The sequence below is a fragment of the Stenella coeruleoalba genome (assembly GCF_951394435.1).
Source record: "Stenella coeruleoalba genome assembly, chromosome: 12".
Classification (NCBI taxonomy): domain Eukaryota; kingdom Metazoa; phylum Chordata; class Mammalia; order Artiodactyla; family Delphinidae; genus Stenella; species Stenella coeruleoalba.
The window spans coordinates 46,191,890-46,219,296 of NC_137158.1; the positions used below are offsets into that span (position 1 = coordinate 46,191,890).

Consider the following 27,407-nt stretch of genomic DNA (forward strand, 5'->3'; position numbering starts at 1 on the left):
TGTGAAACAATGCAAGTTTAAAAAAAAAAACAAAACTTTTTTTAGGTTTTATAACCCTTGAACAAGTTACTTTCCCTTTTTGGCCCTTAGCTTTCTCATCTTCAGAAAGGGAATAATTTCTCACTCAGAAAGAATACAGTTCGTGTTAAAGGAGATAAGGTCTATAAAGTACTTAGAGCAGTTTCTGCACAGTTAGTTGCCAATTCTGGATCCACTTTACATTAACCCTAGGCATTTTTCAAATTTATCTGAGTCCAAAAACATTCCTCCAAAATAAAACCTATATTCTCTCCCTCTCCCTTCTCCTACTCTTCCCCTCCTCTTTTATTTTAGGAAAATATGAGTAAACATTTGATTAAAGCTTTTGCCTCCATAGTGTTTTTTGTTTGTTTTACAAAATCATAATACAGTCCTTTGCCTTCATATTTCTCTTACTTCTCATTTAATTATAGTCAAAAAAGTGAGAATTCCCTGGGGGTCTAGTGGTTAAGACTGCGCTTTCACTGCCGAGGGCGTGGGTTCGATCCCTGGTCAGGGAACCAAGATCTGAGAACCAAGATCCCGCAAGGGACACGGTGCGGCCAAAAACGAAACAAAGTAACAGTTCCTGTTACTAGTTTTCAAATCACTTTTTAAAAGTGTCTAAGCAATGTAGTTCTATCGCTTTTTATTATATTCTATTTTTTTAATCGAGGTATAATTGCTTTACAATGTCGTGCTAGTTTCTGCTGTACAACGAAGTGAATCAGCTATATGTATACATATATCCCCTCCCTCTTGGACCTCCCACCCCTTCCCGTCCCGCCCATCTAGGTCATCTCAGAGCACCGAGCTGAGCTCCCTGTGCTGTACCGCAGGTTCCCACTAGCTATCTATTTTAATATTAAAAAAAATTAATTGCGGTGAAGTTCTATTACTTTTTGCTTCATATATTTTGTACCACTGTTGTTTGTTGCAAATACATTTAGGACAGCCATATTTTCTTGGTAGATTTACCTTTTTCTTATATATAATATCCCTCTCTGTCTCTTGTAACTTTATTTGCTCTAAAGACTCCATTATCTAATACAGTACTCTTGCTTTCTTTTGACTAATATTTGTTATATATATTCTAAATATATACCTATATATTTAATATGTATAAGTAATATACATATATATTAGTATGTATAAAACAAACATATATGTTACATATATTTCCATCCTTCTTTTTCAACCAGTCTATCTCATTATATTTGTGAGGTTCTTGTAGACAGCATACAGTTTGATTTATCCTGATTTTTATCCAGAGATTGGTAAAACATAGTCTCTGTCTTTAACAATTGTATTTCTACTGTTTGCATTTAAGGTCATTAGTGAGGTTTTAGGGTTTAATTTTACCATGTTATTTTTTGTATTGTTTATTCTCCCTCTCTGTAGATTACTTCAGTTTTTTTGTTTTCAAGAATTCTATTGTGATCTGTGTATTCTGTTTTTCAGTGTATCTCTTTGTACAGATTTTAGTGGTTACTCTAGTTATTACATTATATACACACAACTTAGTATACTGGTACTTATCAGTTCAAGTGAAGTGTAGAAACTTACATCCCTTTATATCTCTTTATCCTCAAGCATTTGTAATATAATTATTTGAAATATTTCCTTTACATATATTTAGAACCACTTCATAAAGTGTTACAATTTTTACTTCAACTATCAAAAATAATTTAGAAAACTCAAGAGGAGAAGGGAAGTCAATTTTATTTATTCACGTTGCTTACTGTTTGCATCCTTTCTTTTTTTTACAATGAATATATATATTTTTTAAATTAATTAATTAATTAATTTTTGGCTGCATTGGGTCTTCTTGTTGCATGCGGGCTTTCTCTAGTTGTGGCAAATGGGGGCTACTCTTCGTTGTTGTGCGCGGGCTTCTCATTTTGGTGGCTTCTCTTGTTGCGGAGCACTGGCCCTAGGGGTGTGGGCTTCAGTAGTTGTGGTTCGTGGGCTCTAGGGCGCAGGCTCAGTAGTTGTGGTGCATGGGCTTAGTTGCTCCGCGGCATGTGGGATCTTCCTGGGCCAGGGCGCAAACACATGTCCCCTGCATTGGCAGGCGGATTCTTAACCACTTTGCCACCAGGGAAGTCTCATCTGCGTCCTTTGTTGTGATATTCCAAGCTTTATTCTTTCCTTTCTGGTTCAAGAGCTTCATTTGGCTATTCTTCTAGGGTAGGTCTGCTGGTGACAAATTCACTTCATTTTCTTCATTTGAGAATGCTTTGATTTCCCCTTCAATTACGGAGTATATTTTCACCTTGTATAGGATTCTGGGTTGACAGTACTTTCCTTTCAGCACTTAAAAAATATTATGTTCCTTCCTCTGGCCTCCATGGTTTCTGCTGAGAAATCTGCTACCTTTCAAAAAAATTCCCCTATTGCCATTGCCATTTTCTGGTGACTTTCAATAATTTTTTTCTTTTTCATTTTTACTTTTCTTATATTTAATAAAAATGTGTCTTGATCTGGGTTTATTTGGGTTTACCTTGTTTGCAGTTCACTCAGCTTCTTGAATCTCTAGGTTTATGTCTCTTGCCCAGTTTGGGAAGTCTTCAGGCATCATTTTTTAGTACTTTTTCAGTCCTTTCCTTACTCACCTTTCGTTTTGGACTCCAGTGACATGAATTTTTGATGTAGTCACACAGATCTCTGAATCTTTTTTGTTTTAATCTATTTTCTCTTTGTTGTCAATTTGAGTAATATGTATTGTTCTATCTTACAGTTCACTGATTCTTTCCTCTGTCCCTTCTTTTCTGCTGTTGACTCATCTGCTGAGCTTTTTATTTCAGTTTTATATTTTTCAGTCCTAAAATATAGTTTCAGTTTCCATTTGAGTCTTGTTTATATGTTCTATTTCTTTATGGAGACTATTTGTTGAAGTTTTCTAATTGTTCATTTGTTAAAAGTGTGTTTGTAACTCCTCACTGAAGCATTTTTTATGATGACCATTTGTCCGATGATTCTAATATATCTGTCTTTTTGGTATTGGCATCTAGTGCTTATTTTTTCTCATTCATTTTGAAATTTTCCTGGTTCTTTGTATGACAAGTAATTTTTGACTGAAAATTTGACACTTCTGTATTATATTATAAAACTCTGTATCTTATGTCAATCTTCAGTTTTAGCTGGCTTACTCTGACACTGCTCCAGCTGGGGAAGGTGGGATGCAACTTCATTACTGCAGTAGCAGTAAAAGTCCCAGTTCCCCATTTGGCTTCCACTGACATGTGAAAAGAGGTGTCCTTCATTACTGCTGGGTAGGGGTAGGAGCTCGGGTGCCCCAAGTTGTTTCCACTGACACCACAGTGGAGATGGCCTCATAACCACTGGATGATGGTGAAAGTACTGACCTTCCACTAGGCCTTCTCAAAACCATCCCAGCAGAGGGAGAAAGGGGTGCCTTGTTACTGCCTGATGGGAGTGGAAATCCAGGTTCCCCATGTGATCTCCCATGGTGGGTGGGGCTGAGGAGCAGGGAGGCAGTGAAAGTCTCATTGCTGGCCAATGGGAATGAAATTCTCAGCTCTCTTCTTTGCCTTCTCCAAAACAACCACAGTAGTGGCTTGGAGTGCCTCAGTGTAGCCTCATGAGGGCACAAGTCTAGGTTCCCTACCTGGCTTTTGCTGGCATGGGTGGGTACGGGGCCATACATTTTTCTATAGGGTTTGGCAAAAAGTTTTATATCTGGCTGCACTGCCCCTTTCCTGGTCCTTTGATTAGAGAGTAGGGTTTGTCAGGGCTTTTGCTCTCTGTGCTTGTTGACATTTCTGGGTTGTCATTTTCTTCAACTCCATGTCTGGGATCTGTGAGACATAAGAGAAAACCCAGGAGAATTCACTACCATGTCCCTAGACAGCCTCTCTTCTTCTCTTTACCTTTCAGAATCTTCTTGTGTTTCTTCCATATATAGTGTCCAGGGGTTTTAGTTTTATTTAGATTTCTTGAAGCACACATTCTAGTTTGTTCTTTTTTATTGTTCATTTTTCATTCTAAGATTTCCACATCTATTCACCAATTATTTATATCTTTTCCTGCATATTTGAGAACATTTTTATAATGGCTGTTTTAAAATCTTTGTCTACTAATCCCCATGATTGGGTCATTTGGAGGTTAACCTCTGTTAATTTTATTCTTGATTGTTATGTCATATTACTTGCTTCTTTTTATTTCCTATGCTTTAAAAAAAATTGTACAGGATGTTTACGTAGAAGAACGAGAGAGGTATAGAAATAATTTGTGTTCTGTTCAACAGAAAGAGCTCATTTCTATGTCTTGCACTAAGCTGAGCAGCCGAGTGTTCAGTTCATCTGGGACTGAGCCATAGTAATAGGAAGACTGACCTCATTCTGGATAAACCAACCCCTACCAGTCTATGCTGTTACTGCTGCTGGGAGACCATAGTCTTGTTGGCCTTAATAGTGTGTTAGTCTGAAGCCAGAAGTCTTGTTGAGCCAAGGTATTACCTTTGGATGTTCCAGACCCTGGGGAATTGGGTGAGGCTGCCCATATTATTTCTCCTGTTCAATTCCAATTTTATTGCCCTTTTTTCAGCAAAATTGGGATAAGTATAGATAGGTATAACACCAACCAAAATATTGTTGCATTTTGGGTATACTGCAGACTTCAGTCTTTCCCATCTGTCCCTGTCATCACCAATAGCTTGGCTGGTCTCTTTTAGACCCAGTGAAGTGACTGTTTTTGGCATGTCTTCTCATCCATCTGTCTGAAAGACATGGAATTTTCTCCCACTTGTGCTGTGAAGGGATTAAAGGTCTGCAAATCAGTTCATAAGAATTTCTTCAAAGAAGAGAGTAAATGTCTTCTGAGGTCTTTTGCATCATTAATGGTTATTTTATTTCATTTTGTTTCATTTATTCCTTCTTTTTTTCATATGTTAGTTTGCTTGTTAGGAGCCAGTTTGTGAACAAAGATGTTAAATGTGAGGTACCTGAGTGTTTCAGGTGGAGAAACACTTCATGTAGGTAGACATGCCATCCCACTGTGAAGCCAATCTCAGGTGTAGGATGCTATGTGAAGGCTTAGTTAGGGAACTCGAGAAAATAATATGAATTATGGAATACTTAAAAATTCCTTTTTTTACAGAATGTACTCTGTAGTATTACCAACATGACTGTACACCATAAATAGAGCTTACACTTCTTTATACTTCAGATAATAGAAAGAATATGATAGAAGCACTCTGAATCTATTTGAAAATACCTACAAACTTTATCTTCATAAAGCATCCCTTCCCTTACTCCTTTCACCACTTGTCTCCTCCTGTCTAAGGCTCATATATCTGTTCACTAGATGTCTCACTGTCTTTCTCCTTTAGTGCCCAGGCTCCATCAGTTCCCTTGCTCTCCATTATCTTTAAAATCTCCTTCTTTTCTGTTTATTTCCCATAATCCTTTAAATGTCTTCAAATCTCTCCACATTAAAAACAAAAAAGTTTTCCCTTCTCATCATGACTAAGTTCCTTGTCAGACTAACCTTTAAATATGTAAAAACAAAACCCTGGGCAAAATTTATAAAATAACTACCTGAAGACACTGGAGAGTGAATAAAATTAGATCAATATTATGGAGGCATTAACATTTAGAAAAGAAGAGCATGGAGTAAGTTTTCACTTTTTCTCATCTTTTTTTTTTTTTTTTTTACAGCTTTGGATCTGAGATCTGCCAGGTGGCTACAAGAAGGTAGCTGGAACTCAGAAATCCATGTTTTACTATCATGGAGAATTAGAGAACAGACTTCACTGCAAACACAGATACTAGAAATTGAGGTGTGAATCTCAGAAATGAGAAAGCCTGTGAGGGGGAACCCCAATTCTGTGTAGAAACAGCTAAATACCAAAGATGAAAATTACATGGATGGAAATGACAACATAGATAACCACTGGCTTCTCCTCAGAAGGAACGAAGGGCTGACGACAGTGAGACATCCTAGCAATGCTGGAAAACAACAATATACAATCCACCCTCCACTCTCTGTCCAGAGAAAATAACCTTTAAGCAACAGCAAAATAAAAATATTTCAGATTAAAAAACTAAGAATCTCTCACCAAAGGCCTGCATTACTGCAAATCCTTAAAACTTGGACCCTCAAGAAGGAATGAAGAGTATTGCAAATGGTAAATATCTTGGTAAAGTTAAAGACAATTTGTCTTCTTACTCTACCTAAAATGTATAGGCTGGTCTAAAACAAAAATTATAATCTTGAGGGGTTTATAATATACATACTTATAATGCATATGGCAACAGTAGTGTAAAGGGCAGAGGTATTAAATGAACCCAGAAAATTGCAAGGTTTTTATACCATAGGTGAAGTGCCCAGGTTCATTTCTTGAGAGTAATGAAAGACATGCAATGTGGGGAGTGCCTTAGACCCAGTAATTACTCTCTTAGGCATTTAGACAAGAGAAATGAAGGCATATGTGCACACAAACATTTGTATCTGAATATTCATAGCAGGTTTATTTGCAATAGTCCCATATCAAAAAAAGGTCAAATGTCCATCAGCAGGTGAAAGGGTAAACAAATTATGTCATATTCATAACATGGAATGCTACTCAGCAACTGGAATCAACTATTGATGCATGCAACAAAATAATTATGCTAAGTCAATAAGCCAGTCAATAAAAATAGCACAGATTCTATTCTATTTATATAATATTCTAGAAAGTACAAACTAGTCTATAGTAGTAGAAAGCTGATAAGTGCTTTCTAGGAGAAGAGGGGAGGTAGAAAGGGAAGGGACGGAATATAAATGGGCAAATGAAAACTTTGGGGGATGATAGATATGCTTATTACCTTGATTTTGGTTATATTTTCAGAGGTGTATACATATGTCAAACACATTGCATTGTATTCTTTAAATATATTCTACTTATTATACTTCAATTAAGGTGTAAAATTTTTTTAAGTTGATGATGTGTATCAATTCCTAGACTAACCACTAAAAAGTGAGGCAAAAATATAGTTAGAAGTGGCTTAGTGGTTAGGATTCCTGGCTCTCGCTGCCGTGGCCTGGGTTCAATCCCTAGTCGGGGAACTGGATCCTGCAAGCCACGTGGCATGGCCAAAAAAAAAAAAAATAGTAGAAAATAAAAGCTAATATTTAAATTAAAATAAAATTCTAAATATCATTCAAACAATCCAAAAATATGATAGGAAAGGGTGAACAAAGAAAGAAGAGCTGAAGTAAACACAACAGTTCACAAAGAGCAATAGTCAGCCCATGCTGCAATATCATAAAATTATATTGGGTCTATCAGAAATAATTGTCAGAAATGCTTTTGAATTATTTAGAGAAGAAACTTCAGAGATTACATAGTATATGTTCAGATGTATCCTGCATAGTTCAATGGTCAGGGCTTCAGAAGGTTTCTATGAGTCCCATGTTTATTTATAAATAAAATTGTACATGCATGTGTAAGTATTAGGGGGAGGGAATTCATAGCTTTCATTAAGTGTTCACAGAAGACAGTGGCTGAAAAGGGTTAAGAACTACTGAATTTAAAACCACTTTATAAAATGATAGCCCTAAGCCTATTCAATAGATTAATAAAACACTAGTATAAATGTACTGTCAAAATATAAATTTTTATAAACAACTCATAGTTTTTCCTTATGAATGCTAAACAAAAATATCACTGCGTAGAATTCCCTAGTTTCCCTTTTTCTCTTTATTTTCTTTACTCAGCACTGAGATCATTCATAACGTAATCTTATCCTAAAATGTAAAATGATGTCCTCTCTCCACCATTTGCCAAGTAATGTATCTTTACTATGATTTTCAAAGCTGAAGAAGGGTTTTAGAAAGTGGATTCTTCATTACTCTGGTAGATGTTTCACTGATGCTTTGACCCCTAATTTAGGGACTCTGCCTTCAGGCAACATAAATCTTCATCTGCATGGCCTTCAAAGTTGACCCTCAGTTGCTGCTTTCATAGGCTATATGAAATAAAATTTCCTTATCAGTGACAACCATGTAGAAACAGGGAATTCTTTTAACACTTTGAATGTGCTGTATTTCACTGTGCAACAAAATAAAATGGAATGTATAAGAAAGTGAGTGGATTATAAAATAAATTTTCAGATTTTAGCAATTTAGAATTGCAGAAAAACCTTAACAGAGCCTTTGAATAATAATTGTTAAACACAGGCCATTTCTTAATAATATTTGACAAAATGGTCTTGTGGTAAAAGAAAAAAATTGACCAAAGTATTATCTTGTAATGTCAAAGAACTATGGGTCAAGAAGCAGCCAAGAAGAATCTGACTGAGTCATATTGATTATTTGTTATAAAGAGAAGCTGATGAAATGTATAGGTATGTAATCAGAAAGCTTAGATTATAAATTCAGCTCTAGAACTTTTCATGTATGTGAATTTTAGAAGTGAATTAACATCTCTAATCCTTAGTTTGTAATTTAAAAACAGTATGTTTTGGTGAGATTTAAATTAAAGAATTAATGTTATAATACATTGTACAGTGTGAATATGTAAGATCCTGTCACTATTGTCTCCAGCGTCTTTAGAGAGAACTCTCTTCTTTCATACTTACGTTATTTTTAAGCTTTTGTATATTTTAGCTTTTGTATAATTTGCTTTATGTCCTCATCTACTCTATAAACTCTTTAGTGTTAATTCATGTACTTATTAAATCCAACATGATGCTCAACACACAGAAGGGGATTAAATGATTTACATGCCTTAATGGCCACATAAGTACCCCTACTAAACTATTACTTACCTTATTAATTTGCCGTTAGCAATGGTAGCATTTCTCTAGTTAGACGTGAGTAATAGGGTTTTCCAGTTAACTTTATTTGGAGGAAAGATGTTTTTAAAACTTGAATGCACATAAACTTAGAATTTAAGAAAATGTTTCTGGGAATTCCCTGGCAGTCCAGTGGTTAGGACTCTGTGCTTTCACTGCAGGGAGCACAGATTAGATCCCTAGTCAGGGAACTAAGATCCCACATGCCACTTCGTGTGGCCAAAAAAAAAAAAAAAAAAAAAAAGAAAATGTTCCTCCCTCTCTCTGACTACATATTTCCTTATAAATACTTCAACTCTAAGCTAAAAACAAAACAAAAAACTTCTCTGTAGAAAGGAAAAGAGAAGTTAAAATTCTACAAATACTCTTCTTTTACCCCTTCCTCATGGACAGCCTTATGATTATACTCACAGTAGCTACTATTTATTGATTATATAATAGGTTCCAAGACCAGTGTTATCAGTTTCACGCATTATATAATTGAGTCCTCATAACAAACCAGGGGTAATCATAATGATTCCCATTTTCAAAGATGAGGAAACAGAGGACATAGAGAGATTAATATGTTTATTTTACCCACCACTGCAACAAAAATAGAATAGTAATAAGGCAAGGATTTGTCTAAACATGATTGGCATACATGTTCACAGCTTACCGAGTAATTCAGAATTGTTTTCCTCAATAATTTTTCAATCTGTTAAATCAGAAGAAGCTCCAGAAATAACAAGAGAAGGTCACTTGATTGGCCTTCCAGCCACACTCAGATTTCTAAACAGTCAACAATCCAGATGAATATCGATGTACACAGACAAGAAGCAAATCTACTAAAACATGGCTCCTATAAATGGTGAAAGTACATGCCTACAGAACCATAAAGTTTCACCCAAAGATGTAGATGAAGATAATATTGCTGTGACGCAAAGTCAGTCTCAGCACTGTCTTCCCCACTACCTTAGCCAGTGAGGACAAGCTTGAAGACAACAGAATATCATTTACAAAACATCAGTCAAGGAAGAAAAGGTTGCATGCAGAAAAGGTTGCCCAGAAAGAAGCTATAAAGTTGTAAAATATTGAGCCCTAGAGTTGGGGTGGAGTGGAGGGAAGGGGTAAAGATTGATTTTAAAGAAGGAATATAAGTTATTTAAGTAAACATGAATTTAAAATGTGTCCATTATTTCTATTTGCTTCTTGAGTGGGTTTCTTGGTTCCCAGGATGAATTCCAGGAAAATAATGGCATCTTGAGGACACATATGATTCATACTTCTTCACTGTGAAAAGAAATCACCTAGAAAATGTAGTTTGGAGAATAACATCTTCTGGGATTGGAAGCCTGAGATGAGAACAAGCCAGAAACTTTGAAGAAGTTGGCAGTTCAAGTGCAGATGGAATCAGATTGAAGAGGAAAACAAAATTCTGGCACATAGGATATTTCTCACAAGTAGGACCAGACCTTACAAGTTGGAAGGCAAAGCAGTAGTCCAAGAAATCCCAGAAGGAGGTGAAGGAATGAAAACTAATGAGGTCTTTTTTTTTTTTTTTAAGATTTAATTTTATTTTTTTGGCTGCGTTGGGTCTTTGTTGCTGTGTGTGGGCTTTCTCTACTTTTGGCGAGCAGAGGCTACTCTTTGTTGAGGTGCGCAGGCTTCTCATTGCAGTGGCTTCTCTGTTTGTGGAGCACGGGGTCTAGGTGTGTGGGTTCAGTAGTTGTGGCTCGCGGGCTCTAGAGCGCAGGCTCAATAGTTGTGGCGCACGGGCTTAGTTGCTCTGCGGCATGGGGTATCTTCCCGGAACAGAGCTCGAACCAGCGTCCCCTTCATGGGCAGGCGGATATCTTATCCACTGCGCCACCAGGGAAGTCCCACTAATGAGGTCTTAAAACCTACAGAGGGCTTCCCTGGTGGCGCAGTGGTTGGGAGTCCGCCTGCTGATGCAGGGGACGCGGGGTTCGTGCCCCAGTCCGGGAGGATCCCGTGTGCCGCGGAGCGGCTGGGCCTGTGGGCCATGGCCACTGGGCCTGCACGTCCGGAGCCTGTGCTCCGCAACGGGAGAGGCCACAACAGTGAGAGGCCCGCGTACCGGAAAAAAAAAAAAAAAAAAAACCTACAAAGAAACCTCCATTCAAGTCCTTTTATCTGCTGTGAGTTAGAAGAATTTAAGAATGTCTGTGGCATCAAGCAACGAGGTCCAGGAACCTAAAACAAACCAAGATTTTGGCAGGCACAGTTGTCAAGCAAAAACTACATAAGACAATGTTAGACAAACAAGAAAGACATTTTATTCAAGGCTATTGCAAAAGGGTAGAGAAGCCAGTCTGAGCTCCTGTTGAAACAAAAGGCAGAAGTGGTTTTAAGAGATGGCATGGGGGATCTGAGGCCATGTGTGTTTGTTCACTGACCTTACCCACAGGAAGAGCAAAGCTCCTCATATCTTCATGAGAAGAGGTCGTTTTACAACTTAGAGCAAGGCACCCATGAGGTTAAAAAGTGGGTCCCAGGTCCAGAAAGGTATTTCTGGGTTTTAAAACTGTCAAGAGACTATTAAAAAGATTTATATCTCAAGGAGCAAAGAAACAATTTACAATTGCAATTTTCTAAAGTAAATGCTATAAAAAAAGGACCTACCATCAAGAAGAAGCTTGGCTAAAATTTAGTCAATCTGAGGGAAACATTAAAGCCCATCTTGGTCATATGGTAAGGAAACAGAAAAAATAAAATTTATGATATAAAAGCAGGAATCCCATTTTAGTCTTATTTGTTAGGTTTTCTCTTCTGCATTTTTTCCCCTCAGATGTTTTGCAGTATTCAGCCCTAGGATCACTTTTCTTTTTTTAATGTACAATTTCCTTGAGTGATATCATCAGCCCCCATGACTTTAATTATTTATATGCTGAGACTATCCAAATGATAATATTTATACTTCCAAAGGAAATATTCTTTTGTTCCAAACATCAAAATTGACTGTACTTGTCTTTTGCTAGTCTTTGTTGAAAAAAACAAAACCAAGAAAAAGAAATATAAAAACAAAAAAGGGGGTTAAAATAACAAAGAAACCAAAGCGTTGCATTAGATTAACTGCTGTAAGTACAATTATAGGAGAGTATTCAGATGTCAGTGTTTCTAAAAAGAGAAGGTTTATTATAAAAAGTAATTTGAAGATAGTAAACTAGATAGAAATTTCCAGATTATCCTAACAAAACTGGATTGCAAGAGAATGAATAGGTAAAAGAAAGGAAATATTATCTACCTAAATTATGGTTAGTAGAATCTTTTAGCTAGATTGCCTAAAAAAAAGAAATGCTTACCAAACTTATATAATATGGCATGCCAGCAGAACTAAAATTAGATTTTATCATATTCTTAAGTATTTATAAGTTTTGGTATATTAACACATTAAAAATTAAAATTTATGAATTCTAATTAATACTTACTTCTTAAATTTTATTTAAATTATAAGTCTTCCAAGAAATCTGGTATTCTTGATATCTTTTGAGGGTGAATAAATAGCAACTCTGCCACTTTAAAATTTTATGAAAAACTCTAATGTCATGTACAATAAAAACTATGATTAATCATCTACATCCAGACACAACAGAGTAAGAAGAAAAGAAGAAAATTCAGAGAAAAAAGAAATACTCAAATCATATTTTATGCTTACTAATTAAATGTTAAAAAAACAGTAAATTTGACAAGATTGCTTTAAGACACTCCTTATAGATTTGCATTATAATGGCTAAAAATTTAAACAAAAATTTGATTTTTAAGTAATTACTTGAGACCATCAGCAATTTTCAGTAGTTGAAAAAAAAAAGGGATTTTTTTCTCTAAGCTGGGAATCTTAAGAACAAAGTTTGTTCTAGAAAATATTCCACTAAAAAAATATTCTTCCAGAAATATATTCTGCTCTGTGCAAAAGAGGTTAGTGGTAAAACATTCTAGCTGAAGTGGGCATCTTGTCATTCTTGTAATTAGTGATCACAGGAATAGTGTACCAGCTAAAAGTTTTAAGAAATTACTGCTTCTGGAAAATAAATGTTATTTTCCAAACTTTTTAATAATTAATAATGATGAAGGAAAATTCTAAAATTAGCTGTTTCTTTAAATGAAATTTTAGTATTCATTTGGTAGGATTCGACTGTGGCTTCATTTGAGATTGTTGATTTTAGCATATAGCCATTCGTTACTCAACTGAAATGTGTATTTTTTCCACCTCTCCCTGAGATTTGTAAAGATTTAGCATAATGCCCAGCACACAGTTAATAAATAGTATCTACTTAGTATTACTGGAGCAAATTAGAGCAACTATGTGATAAACTTTATCACTTATCTGCCTAGAGAGATGTGTTTTTAAAAAATCTTACAATCAGTGTTGAAGAGGTAGTAGGAACAAAAGGTCCATCTTATACTTTGATGATACGTGTATAAAGTGACATAATTTAGACAACTTGTATGAATTAAAAGTCTTAAAAATATTACTACTCTTTGGCCTAGAAAACTCCACTTCTAGGAATTTAACCTCAGAGAAAGTTAGCAAAAGTAAATGCACTTGAAAGTTTACCTCACAAGCTAGATATCAAAATATAATTTAAAAAAATCAAGTTGCATGCATATGATCAAGTACCAGGTTCTCATTAAAAGTGAGAATTTAGAAAGTTTTGTTTCCATATTTGTTGATGTGGAAATGTTTTAGTAATATATTGTTAAGTGAAAAGCAAATTATATTTCTTCATGTATCACCGTGCTGTAATTTTATTTTTAAGCAAATATGAATATGTATACTCATAGCTATTATGAGAACATTATATAGAGAGAGGGTTAACAAGAGAAGAGTAGATCCTGATGTTCAGAAACTGGCCTTATACTAGCAGCAGTACGTTGGTGTTGTTAAGTGCTAGCCTGGCATTATCATGCAGGCCATGGTGTTGCCCTGTTGAACCCAGACAATCTCAGAGAACACTAACCTCAGATGAGGTCACTCTAACTGCAATGAAGTCAGATCAAACAAACGAGCAATACTGCTTCTTAGTCTTGTCTAAACACGGGCACAAACATGGTCACTGTGCAAACCACAATACTAAATGTCTTTCTCTCCTGACTCACATGAGTGACTGTGGTGTCTTTATAGCTTTCATGTCACCAGGTTTTTCCTTCCTTCTAGATAAGATTAACCAAGATCATAGAATTAATATGCTTCCTCACAGCCACCAATTCAGAGGAAATCTCAACTTCCTTGACTGTTCCCCCAAATCACTTTGCCCAAATCCTGCATACAATAAGCCCTTTCTAACACCCTTTTATTGGGACACCATATGGTTTTCCATGGAATGTGTTTTCCCTTGTTACAATGAGTTATGAACCCAAGTTTGTAAAACTACAGATATGACTCTTGTGCTCTTTGCAGGGAGGCATTGACAATTTATACTATATATGTTATATTACATAATGCTATATTAACATTTGTTTTAAAGCAATTATTTATAGAACTAGTAATGTGCACTTTGATTTTAATTTGATTTTTAAATAAATAAAATTTACATTTTTAATTTCAAAAAATCTAATAAATCTATGTTGGAAGTTTTGTAAAGAAGATGCTGATGAGGGGGCTATGTTCTAGTTTGGTGAGAATAGGACTGAGTTGACGCCCTGCATTCAATTTGTGCTTTTCCTGGAATTTCTTTTCTGTTCTTTCCGGAGGGGGAGGGCCGAAAAAAGGACCATTCCAGGGCGCGGCGCTGGGCTTGCCACATTTGGGAGCGCCGCCTGAAGTTGGGCGCACAGCCTCCCGACGCCCTGCCGTTGGGCTGGTGGAGGCCGCAGCACTGCTAGGGTTGTATCAGTCCTCCTGTTTGCACTATTTCTTTTTGCGACCATGGCCCCGCCTTAAGTATTTCTAATTAAGAAACAAAACCTCAGGAAACCGAAACTTAACCAGCCGCTCTCGCTTCTGTAATTACGCCTGCTGACCCCCCCCCCCCGCAACCGTCCAACCAAGTCAACCAATCGGCGACTAGTGTCTCTGTTTAAAAGTCAACCAATCGGCGACTAGCGTCTCTGTTTAAAAGTCAACCAGTCGGCGACTAGTGTCTTTGTTTAAAAGTCAACCAGTCGGCGACTAGTGTCTCTGTTTAAAAGTCAACCAATCGGCGACTAGTGTCTTTGTTTAAAAGTCAACCAATCGGCGACTATATTTGTACCGGTCTATAAAAGAGCTGTACTAAACTCCGCCAGGGCCTCTTAGCGTCACCGGCAACGAGTGCGCGGAGGTCCAGGTTCGAACCTGCAATAAATGACCCTTGCCGTTTGGCTTTGACTCTCGACTCTGGTGGTCTTGTGGAGGGGCCTCGCGACCTTGGGCATTTCATTTGGGGGCTCGTCCGGGATGCCCCCAAGCCCACCAGACATCAGGTCAACGGGTCATCGCTGACAACCGATCGGTAAGTAAGCCGGCTCAGGGTACCTTCTGTTTTGGGGACTAGGACAGTCCTGGCGGACGCGCTATAGGACACCTAGTCGGGTGTGGTTGGAGACGTCCACCACGACCCATCTGGGGCTGGCAGCCCATCTGAAGCGCGCACGCGATAACCTCCCCTTCCTCCTTTTACAGACTCCGCTATTGGGACTGCTCTTAATCACTTTTGTTTTCAGAGTAACCTTTTCTAATCAATCTCTTACAGGACCTAGACATGGGCCAAGCACAGAGTACCCCCCTCTCCCTCCTTCTCGCTAATTTCGGGGATGTAAAGTCCCGAGGACACAACTTCAGTCTGGATATCCGGAGAAGAAAACTAATTACCTTCTGCCGCTCTGAATGGCCAACTTTCGGGGTTGGCTGGCCCACCGAGGGTACCTTTTGTCTTCCTATAATCCTAAAAGTTAAATCTAGAGTCTTCTTGCCAGGAAAAGAAGGCCATCCGGACCAGATCCCCTACATCCTGGTATGGCAGGACCTGGTAGAAAACCCTCCTCCCTGGATGACCCCCTTTTTGTCATCAGGGTCATATAAGATCCTTGCGGCCCGACCAACTAAACCTCCCAAGCCTCAGACCCGAACTGCACCCATACTCTCTGACAGCCAAGACCTCCTTCTCCTAGACCCCCCCCCCCATATCAATCTCCTCCTGTGGCCCCACAACCAGTCCCCCTTCCTGCTCCTGGCTCTGCTCCTCTCCCCTTGGTAGAACCTCCTGCAGCCCCTCCCGGAGGGCCACCCAGGCCAGAACCGGAGGACCGAGAGGCAGAGGCACTACCGGTCCCCCTGCCCAATGAAAATAATTCCCAGGGGCCGGCTGGGCGCACTCGCGGACGCACTCAGCGCGACCCAGGGTTCCGCCATCCTGATTCCACCATAGCCCTACCCCTGCGAGAAATAGGCCCTCCCGATGAGACAGGGAACCCCCGACTCCAGTATTGGCCATTCTCTACCAGTGACCTATATAATTGGAAAACCCAGAATGCCCGTTTTTCTGATAATCCTAAAGACTTGATAGCTCTTCTAGATAGCGTTATGTTCACTCATCAGCCCACCTGGGATGACTGCCAACAGCTCCTCCGGATCCTATTCACTACCGAAGAACGGGAGCGAATCCAGCTGGAGGCGAGAAAACTGGTTCCTGGAGATAATGGTCAACCCACCGCTAACCCTGACCTCATCAATGCAGCTTTTCCCTTAACTCGCCCCCCGCAGGATGAATGGGACTATAACACCGGAGAAGCTGCTGAGACCGCTGAAGCCTGCCTGCAGGGAACCAGAAACCTCCTACGGACTCTCGGCACCCTGGGATACCGAGCCTCTGCCAAGAAAGCACAGATCTGCAGGCCTGAGGTAACTTACCTGGGATACCTATTGAAAGGGGGGCAACGATGGCTCACAGATGCACGGAAGGAAACCGTCCTCCGCATCCCCAGACCCACCACGCCTCGACAGGTGAGGGAATTTTTGGGGTCGGCTGGGTTCTGCCGTTTATGGATACCCAAATTTGCTGAAATGGCCAAACCGCTATACCTAGCCACCAAAGAGCAGACGCCCTTTGAATGGACAGAAGAGGCTGAGCAGTCATTTCAGCAGATCAAAACTGCCTTGCTGTCCGCACCCGCCCTGGGTCTCCCTGATGTCTCCAAGCCCTTCCACCTCTTTGTAGATGAAAGCAAAGGCATAGCTAAGGCCGTGTTGACCCAGCCCCTCGGTCCTTGGCCCCGGCCTGTTGCTTACCTATCAAAAAAATTGGACCCAGTGGCTGCCGGCTGGCCTCCTTGCCTCCGGATGATCGCCGCCACGGCCCTAATGGTAAAGGATGCTGACAAACTAACTATGGGGCAGGAGTTACATGTCACCACCCCCCATGCCATCGACGGGGTTCTCAAACAGCCTCCCGACCGATGGATGAGCAATGCTCGATTGGTCCACTACCAGGGTCTACTGCTAAATCCCCTCAGAATCAGCTACACTCCGCCGCGGGCATTAAACCCTGCCTCCCTATTACCTGACCCAGATTTGGACTCCCCACTCCATGACTGTGCAGAGGTACTGGCCCAGATCCATGGGGTTCGGGAAGACCTACGTGACCAGCCCCTACCGGATGCACAAGTCACATGGTTCACTGACGGCAGCAGCTTTGTCCAGCAAGGTCAGAGGTATGCGGGGGCAGCAGTAACATCAGAAACTGAGGTGATATGGGCAGAGACTCTCCCCCCAGGGACCTCAGCCCAAAAAGCTGAATTAATTGCCCTGACCCAAGCTCTCAAGATGAGCAAAGGCCAAAAAGCCACCATATACACAGACAGCCGGTATGCTTTCGCTACCGCACATATACATGGGGCAATATACCGAGAGCGGGGACTACTCACAGCAGAGGGCAAAGACATCAAAAACAAAGAGGAAATCCTGGCCTTGCTAGCGGCCATATGGGAACCCAAAAAGCTAGCCATTGTACACTGCCCGGGGCATCAAAAACCCACGAATCCAGTCACCCGAGGCAACAATTTGGCAGACCAGACGGCTCGAAAGGCGGCACACACTCCAATACCATTACTTCCCCTGCAACTGCCGGATCCAGGCCCCCGGGAACTACCGCCCCAACCCGACTACTCGGAGGATGACATCAGATGGATGAGCAAGCTTCCTCTAACCCAGGTTAGAGACGGATGGTGGCGGGACGCTAAAAACAATATCCTCCTTCCTGAGAGACTAGGAACCCTGGTCCTTGAACGGATCCACCGTAGCACCCACTTGGGCGCCCGACGGCTACAGGATCTCATCAGGCAGACTGGACTTAAAATTAAAAATGTCTCCGAGAAGACTGAACGACTGGTTGCTGACTGTGCAGTCTGCCAACTCCATAATGCCAGCACCCACCCGCCAACCACTGGCATCCGGGAGAGAGGAAACCAGCCTGGAGCCTACTGGGAAGTGGACTTCACGGAGGTAAAGCCTGGCAAATATGGGTATAAATATTTACTGGTGTTTATAGATACCTTTTCAGGTTGGACTGAGGCATTCCCAACCAAGAATGAGACTGCACGAATAGTAGCTAAGAAGCTACTAGAAGAGATCCTGCCCAGGTATGGCTTTCCAGTTATGATAGGGTCCGACAACGGGCCAGCCTTCGTTTCTAAGGTAAGTCAGGATCTGGCTTCCATACTTGGGGCTAATTGGAAATTACATTGTGCATACCGCCCCCAGAGTTCAGGACAGGTAGAAAGGATGAATAGAACTCTAAAAGAGACCTTGACTAAATTGACCATGGAGACTGGCGCTAACTGGGTAGTCCTACTCCCCTACGCTCTGTTTAGGGTGCGAAATTCCCCCTATAAGCTAGGATTTACTCCCTATGAAATAATGCATGGTAGGCCTCCTCCTATCATCCCTAATCTAAAGACTAACCTTATCCAATTGGACCCAGAAAATAATCTCCTGTCTTCCCTCCAAGCCTTACAGCGGATACACGAGACAATCTGGCCCAAACTAAAAGAGCTATATGCAACAGGACCCCCACCTACTCCACACCAGCTCCGGCCAGGTGACTGGGTCCTTGTCAAACGCCATCGACAAGAGACCCTAGAACCCAGGTGGAAAGGACCTTACCAGATCATCCTGACAACGCCGACAGCCATTAAGGTGGACAGCATAGCTGCCTGGATCCATCACACGCACGTCAAGCCGGTGGACCCATTTTCTGACCTCATCAAGTCCACTAAAGCTGACGTCACCTGGACTGTTGACCGGAGTAAGAACAATCCCCTCAAACTGACTTTGCGCCGTACCCTCCCCCATGATGACCAAGGTACTGCTGATAGCCCTAATGATAGTCCTAACCCTCAACCCTCGGGCCACGAGGGGAGGATTCGGCCCTCCCCCCAATAAGAATACTTTAATACAACTACTATATGGTGCACCGTGCGAGTGCAGGGGAGGTACTATGGAGACTCCTGTTGTTCCCCGAGGGTATACTCATATGCAGGACTGCGGGGGCATAACTGCGTATCTTGTTCAGGAATATAGGGTTACCGGGGCCTCTCAAAACTGGCAATGCTACCATAAGCCTAAGCCACTTCCCCCTCGAGCTACTTGCCCCTGTTCTACCTTCCAGGAATCAATGCATAGCATGTGCTATTCCTCTTACCAGCAATGTATAGGGGCCAATAACAAGACTTATTTCACAGCCATACTACAGAATAATAAAAGCCCCATCATTAGTGATGATAATAAATACCTTCAGGCTGGATGCACTGGCACCCCCGGGACCCCGGTATGCTGGAATACCAGGGCCCCCACACATATGTCAGACGGTGGGGGGCCCCAGGACGCAGTGCGCCAGATAGAAACCCGAAGACAAATAGAAGAGGCCTATCGGCATCTGTACCCACAGCTCAGCTACCACCCCCTAATTCTCCCTAAGGTCGATCCCTCTGAATTGGACTCCCAGACCATGTCCATACTAGAAGCTACTTTTGCGCTTTTGAATACCACCAACCCCAACTTAGCACAGGATTGCTGGCTCTGCCTTCCTCAAGGACCGCCCCGCCCTATAGCCATCCCCACCTTCGCCAATTTAAATATCAGCGAACGATGTAACCCTACTTCACTCCCCGAGCCGTTCCCCATACAATTTTCAAAATTTTCAACCACCTTTAATACCTCATGCTTTGTCAAGAACGATTCCCTCTCTAACGCCAGTATTGACTTGGGAATCCTTTCATCCACTGGATGTAGTCAATATATCCCCGTGAACTCCTCCCTCTGTAGTCCTAATACCACTGTCTTTGTCTGTGGAAGTAACCTAGCATACACCTATTTACCCCCGAATTGGACAGGGGTCTGCACCCTGGCCACCCTTCTCCCCAATGTAGACTTGATCTCGGGAGACACCCCGTTGCCCATTCCCAGCTTTGACCTCTGGGCAGGCAAAACCAAACGAGCCATTACAGTCCTACCCCTCCTGGTAGGATTAGGAATTACAGGAGCTGTGGCCACAGGGAGTACAGGTCTTGGGGTCTCCCTTCACTCCTATAGTCAGCTGTCTAGGCAATTAATAGAAGATGTAGAAACTCTCTCTGGGACCATTCAGGACTTACAGGACCAATTAGATTCGCTGGCCGAGGTGGTCCTACAGAATAGGAGGGGCTTAGACTTACTGACAGCTGAACAGGGTGGGATATGCCTCGCCCTAAAAGAAAAATGTTGTTTCTATGCAAATAAATCAGGCATTGTAAGAAATAAGATCCACCAGCTCCAGGAAGACCTAGCTCGCCGCCGGCAAGAATTAGCGGATAATCCCCTTTGGTCAGGATTTCATGGGATGCTCCCCTTCCTCCTCCCCATCCTGGGCCCTCTACTATGCCTCCTTCTCCTCCTCACTATAGGCCCCTGTATACTCAGTAAAGTCATGAATTTCGTTCGCGAAAGAATAAATACAGTCCAGCTAATGATATTAAGAACACAATATCAGCCCTGCGAGGCCTCAGAAATTGAAGAAACGGAGCCTTGAGGACCCAAGATTGGCTCCTCTGCTTCATGAGAAAGGGGGGAATGAGGGGGCTATGTTCTAGTTTGGTGAGAATAGGACTGAGTTGACGCCCTGCATTCAATTTGTGCTTTTCCTGGAATTTCTTTTCTGTTCTTTCCGGAGGGGGAGGGCCGAAAAAAGGACCATTCCAGGGCGCGGCGCTGGGCTTGCCACATTTGGGAGCGCCGCCTGAAGTTGGGCGCACAGCCTCCCGACGCCCTGCCGTTGGGCTGGTGGAGGCCGCAGCACTGCTAGGGTTGTATCAGTCCTCCTGTTTGCACTATTTCTTTTTGCGACCATGGCCCCGCCTTAAGTATTTCTAATTAAGAAACAAAACCTCAGGAAACCGAAACTTAACCAGCCGCTCTCGCTTCTGTAATTACGCCTGCTGACCCCCCCCCCCCCCCCGCAACCGTCCAACCAAGTCAACCAATCGGCGACTAGTGTCTCTGTTTAAAAGTCAACCAATCGGCGACTAGCGTCTCTGTTTAAAAGTCAACCAGTCGGCGACTAGTGTCTCTGTTTAAAAGTCAACCAATCGGCGACTAGTGTCTTTGTTTAAAAGTCAACCAATCGGCGACTATATTTGTACCGGTCTATAAAAGAGCTGTACTAAACTCCGCCAGGGCCTCTTAGCGTCACCGGCAACGAGTGCGCGGAGGTCCAGGTTCGAACCTGCAATAAATGACCCTTGCCGTTTGGCTTTGACTCTCGACTCTGGTGGTCTTGTGGAGGGGCCTCGCGACCTTGGGCATTTCACTGAGAACAATAATTCAGCTCAATACTATGGACCCACAGGAGAAATTCCTTTTAAGCTTTGGTACTTTGAATAGCTGTGGTTTTAAGAACACTTGAATCATATTACTGATGGTATTTCTCTGTATTTTATAGTCTGTTTCTAATGAAGTATATAGTTGCCATATGCTTTGTCTACTGATATCTGTCTGCTGATATCACCACTAGCTTTACCTTATTTAGAATAATTCTTATTTTCCTGCACCCTTACTTCCTAAATCATGTAAATATCATTTTACTATAAGGTTGTTTTATAAACAACCTTACATCAACTTTGTTGAAAAATTAATTATAAACAAAATAAAAGAAATATTTTTCTTTGGTTGACAGTGTAAAAGTGGTATTACTCATCAAAGTGGGCACTTGGCCACACAAGCATTATCTCAAATCCATCCACAGGACTTCTTAAAATGTGGAAGTCAGTAGAGAAAATTTATAAAAATAAGTGAACAAGAATAACCTATTTTATAAATAATCTGGACATATGTATGTATACATACAAATTTATACATTTATTTAAGATAAATTTTGATGATGATTGTATTTATTTGTAGAAGTTTGATTATTTTAAGCACTTCAGGTGTTTGCCTTTTCTTTTAAACTAGTTGTTTTGTTTTACTGTTCAAGATGAATGTAGTTACCAACTGCTATGCAGTAAACTAAACAAATATTTTCAGATTTGTAAATTATCATATCCTTGCCTCTATCTCCTTCAAGGAAATAATTAAGATTCAAACTGAAGTTGTAGTACCTCTTTAGGTAGAATCATATTAAGATATGACTCTAAGTCTGGAATTTGGTATTTTCCAAAAGCATATTCTACTTATTCAAGCATTTCTGGCATTTTCTGATCAAGATTTTAGTGGCTTTCTACTGGAAATTTAACTCAACATATTTTCTCTAGTGTGTCACCAATACTATATGCTAATAAGTAGAGATTTACCAGGAAATTTGTTGTTGTTTAAAAAATACTGTCATGTAAATAAGTGTTCTGGGTTTCTGTTAACTTCACATAAATACAAAAATTCTTCAGCCTGAGATAAATTATTACCTTTAATTCACAATCAGACTTAATTGATTTTTTAAGTAAGTGTAATCAAATATTTTAAAAATAACAATTTTTACAAATGAAAGAGTGGTGACTTTCACAATCAGACAATTGATTTTTTAAGTAAGTGTAATCAAATATTTTACAAATAACAATTTTTACAAATGAAAGAGTAGTGACTTTCACTTCTGGGAAGATGGATTAGCTATACTGTTCCCTATTCCTCCAGCTAAGTACAACAAAAATCCCTGGACATTGCAGATAGAACAAGCACAACAAAACTCTGAACAGTAGAAAAAATGAGGTAGACTAGCTATGAAACTCAGAATTCAAGTCATAGCATAGTAGTGAATCCCCTGGCATTTTTTTTTTTTTCCTTCTCATGACCTGGAGCTAAGGAAGCTGAAACTCAAAAACACCAAGGGGCACAAGCCAAAAAAAACCCCAGTTAAAGTCTGCTTTCTCTTAGCCACAGGACCAGGAAGGAGCACAAAACAAGACAGACCACTTAGTCAATCTCTGCTTTACCCCAGCCAAACACCACAGAAAAACTGTGTCCCACCACATCAGTGCAACTGAGCTGGAAGCCTAGACTTCCATGCTACCAGGCTATAAAAAGGCAAGCCTATCCTCTCACTGTGATGGTGTCAAAGACGTGAGCCACAACTTTCAATCCCAACAGATGATAAGGAGGCCTCACCCAAAACACAAGGTCAGTGGAGACCCCATGGGGAACCGGGACTTTCACCTTCACCTGGAAGTAACAAGAGGCCCCTCTCCACTGGAAAGATGTCAGAGAAGGCCTAGAGGAGAGTCAGAATTTTTACAACCAGCAAGCCAAAATGAGGCTGACCTCTGCCCTCTTTTGCCCAGGAAGTCAGTGAAGGCCACCTGGGGAGGAATTACTAGGCATTCCTCATGCTATCAGCCAAGGAAGTATCAGCAGAGTTCTAATGGAGAGCTGAAAATCACACCTCCATTCTACAGTGACAAGAAGACCCCCAGCTCCCTTCATGTGTCAATAGATGTTGAATGGGGAACCTGGACTTCTAACCCTGCCTGGAAGTAATAAGTTAGTCCCTCTTCCTTCCTCTGCTGGAGCAGGTTGGAGGATGCCATATCAAAAGGAAGGTGTAAATAACATCCAGAGACTCAAAACATAATACCTAAAATATCTAGGTTACAATAGAAAATCACAGACCATGTCAAAAGCCAGGAATCTCTCAAACTGAAGGAAAAAAAAAGACAATAGATGCCAATGCAGAGAAGACAGAAATGCTCAAAAAATACAGAATGAAAGAATGAATAGATAGATAAATGGATGGATGGGTAAATCAATGCCAAGATAGTTTAACCATCTGGCAATTTAGATACCATCCAGACAGGCATGATTTCTGCTTCTCACTAAAGAGAATGTGAAGACTTTCCCCTGCAGCATACATTTGCCCTAAAATTTTATATTTGTGTCCTACTGAATCCCTTGTATCCAGGGGGAATGACTGTCAGGAAAGTAAACTGTGTTTCTCTTTTTATCAGAAGCTATTTTTAGAATGGAAAAGAAAATGCAGAGTTTTATAGACAGGATTAATAGGTAGCTTCTTTTGGTTCTCAAGTACAGAATTTTCCTCCATATAAATTAATTGGTTTTTTAAAACTCAACAGAATACATAATGAGCTCCAAAATATGTGATGATAAATGTAGGAAAACAACAGCATCATTTTAGGGTTTAATAGGAAAATTTCCAGATAGTAGTTTTAAAATGTAGACCTATACAGACTTCTCAAGTACCAATTTTTGTCTGCTGGCAGTGTCCAAATCCATGCTACCCATCACTTTATTACTGAGTTCTCACAAGGTATCCCTGCCTGGGAACCTCCTCTTTACTTTATCCCAAGTCGGCCCTCTTTTAGACAGTGGTTCTCAAACCTTAGCGCACCTCGGAGAATCACTTGGGGATTTGTTAAAACACAGATCCGGGGCTGCACCTCCAGAATGTCTGATTCAGTAAGTCTCAGTGGAGCCCAAGAATCTGCATTTCTAAATTCCCTCATGATGCAATGCTACTGGTTCAAGGACTGGACTTTTAATCTCTCTGATTTAGAGTAGTGCTTCCTAAGTATGCAACTGCATTTATTCAACTATTCCATATGATATCTAATGATATTTTCCCCAAAATCTATTAAAAAATAATTATTTATGAAAATTCTGTTTGACATAACTTTATTATTATGAGAGACTCTGTCTTTAAAAAGACAGAGTGCCACAACCCTGAAAACCAGGAAACAGAAAATCACCACACCCAAGTACTCACAGTCATAAATTGCCCACAGAAACAGCATTCCTGAACAGTCCAATATTTTTGGTATGGTTGCTATTGTTCTATATGTCATATTGTCCTTAGTAAAAAATATATATTACTTAATTCCATTAATTTTTTATTTTTGTTTGTTACAAAAGAAGAAATTCTATGAATCAAATTTTGATCATTTTATCACAGTAATTCTGCTGGCTCACTTTCTTTTCTGTCCATTTATTTCAAGTGACTATTAGAGCCCAGAAGTTCTGGTGGATACGTCACCAATATATTATAACTTACAACATGTTCATAATCATATAATTCTGGAAAAAACTACTCAAAAGCATTTTACCCTGTTCTACTCAGCGTAAAGATGGGCTGATTCAGTACACTTATCAGAATATATTTTCAAATTTTGACACTTGACTAGATTAGCTCTCATAAAAATTTTATTTCTATTTACTAATTAGAACACTTTATTTAAAAAGTGTAATCCATAAGTGTGTAATGCAATTGAGTAGTCTTCATATGAACATAGGCATTTGTTTTTGCTGTAACGTGTATTTTATTTTATTCTGGACAATAAGAATTCCTGTGAAACTCAGATATGGCAATGTTCCAAAAGCTTGTAAAGTGTCTTTCTAAAATATTGGCAAGAGACTATGAAATTTGGTGTGTTTATTTTGATTCCTTGTTGCATTTTTCCATTGTTCTTTTGTTTCCTTTCTTCTCTTTGGAGGATACAGACTTTGCAAACAATTTTGGGGCTTGCCTGGAGTGTTGTGAAGCAACTGGTAGTGACAGGGAATTACATCCTGTTTTAAAAGGAATTCTTTATGATGAGGTAATTTACACTTGAAGTGGGAGGAAGAGAGTTGGACCTATAATTAGTAGGAGGAACATTTATCTCCCAGCAGCACAGAACTCCCCACAGCAGAACCTTGAAGCCAGGCAAGGGCAGGTGTAAACATTCTTCCACAAGTTGGCAAAGGCTGAAACTGGGATTGTTTGAGGCCAGGTGAGTGTTGCCAGAACAGTTCGCTCAGAATAAGCTAGAAAAAGCAAATCTCCGCACAGCTGATCTCTCTTCTTCTTTTAAGAAGTTTGCTTCAAGATCTTTATGTCCTATTTGACTCTCTCTATATAAAGTCCCATCACTTTGTATGATTTGAAGTCATTTTAAGAGTATAACAATTTTCTGAGATAAGCACAGTATATTTTTTAAGTTAGCAGAGCAAGATCATCTGTCTAGACGTGTTTAACCTATGATTCCTCATTGTTATCTCAAATTATGTATCAAGAAAATTTTCTCCTATGCAAATTGCTTCTCACTATTATTATATGTTGATGATATTTTCATAGCATAAACCTATAGTGACTGGCTCTGGAAAACAATTGTAGAGCCTGGAAGGGGGAAGAAAAAAGAAAGAAGCAAGGAACCAAGAAGGAAGGAGGAAGAAAAAGAGATGCTGATTCTTCAGTGAATCACTCAGATTCCAGGCAATGCAAATAGAGAAGGCTGTATCCAGAGCAGGGTCAATGCAAAAACTGCCCTGGGCAAAGCTAAACAGGCAAGGAAGATTTTATTCAAAGCTATTGCAATAGGGGAGAGAGATCAGAACTAAATCAGAATTTAACTCCGCTGGACACTGGAACAAAGGCTAAGAGTGCTTTTAAAGGTTGTGATGAACTAGTGGAAAAGTACTAGAAAAAACTAGCGAGAGGTTGATCAATGGGATGTGATGAGCACATTGAGTTATTTCCCGAATTTGCAAATATTTTTCTCTGTGGTTAGGCCATCTGTATTTGCTAACTGGTGTCCACTGAAGTTAGATTCCTACCCTCCCAGGAGACAGGGATGCTACATGATTACATTTCAAAGGGATGGCTCCCAGGTCCTTGAGAAAGGCATTTCCAGTTATAAACCTGGTAAGAGGTTTTTAAAAAGATTTACGTATATCCCAAATGGGCAGAGAAAGAATTCACAATTATAAGCTTTATATAGAAAATGTTCTAAGAAAAGGGAAGTTAGGGGCCTAGAGTCAGTAAGAAATCTGTCTAAAGTTTCATCAAGCTGAGGGAAAGTTTAACACCATCAGGAGGGTAGTCTCTATCATTTGATAAACTCAGGGCATGGCTTTGTTCTGCTCTACAAAATGAACTGAGAGCTAGGCTGATTTTTACCCCCAAACAGTTACCTAAGTGGAAGCTTTAGTGAATATCTACTTTAAAGCAGGAAGATAATGATAGGCAATTACAATGAAAGATGCCTTCATTCTAGAAGTCTAACTCCTGTGGGCTCTCCCTGTTTGCCCATAATGTACACTTAACCTTTTTTTATATTAAAAATTATAAATATAAAATTTATAAATTTTAAATAAATAAATTTATAAAATTTATTTTAATTTTTAAATTTTTAAATAAATTTTTAAAATTTATAAATTTATAA

General features: G+C 40.0%; 1 protein-coding gene across 4 annotated transcripts in view; it reads right to left on the minus strand.

Annotated features, from left to right (window-relative positions):
* The window catches only part of LOC307195523 (uncharacterized protein), a 641,668-nt gene that overhangs the window by 103,305 nt on the left and 510,956 nt on the right, over nucleotides 1–27,407 (minus strand). The window lies entirely within an intron of this gene.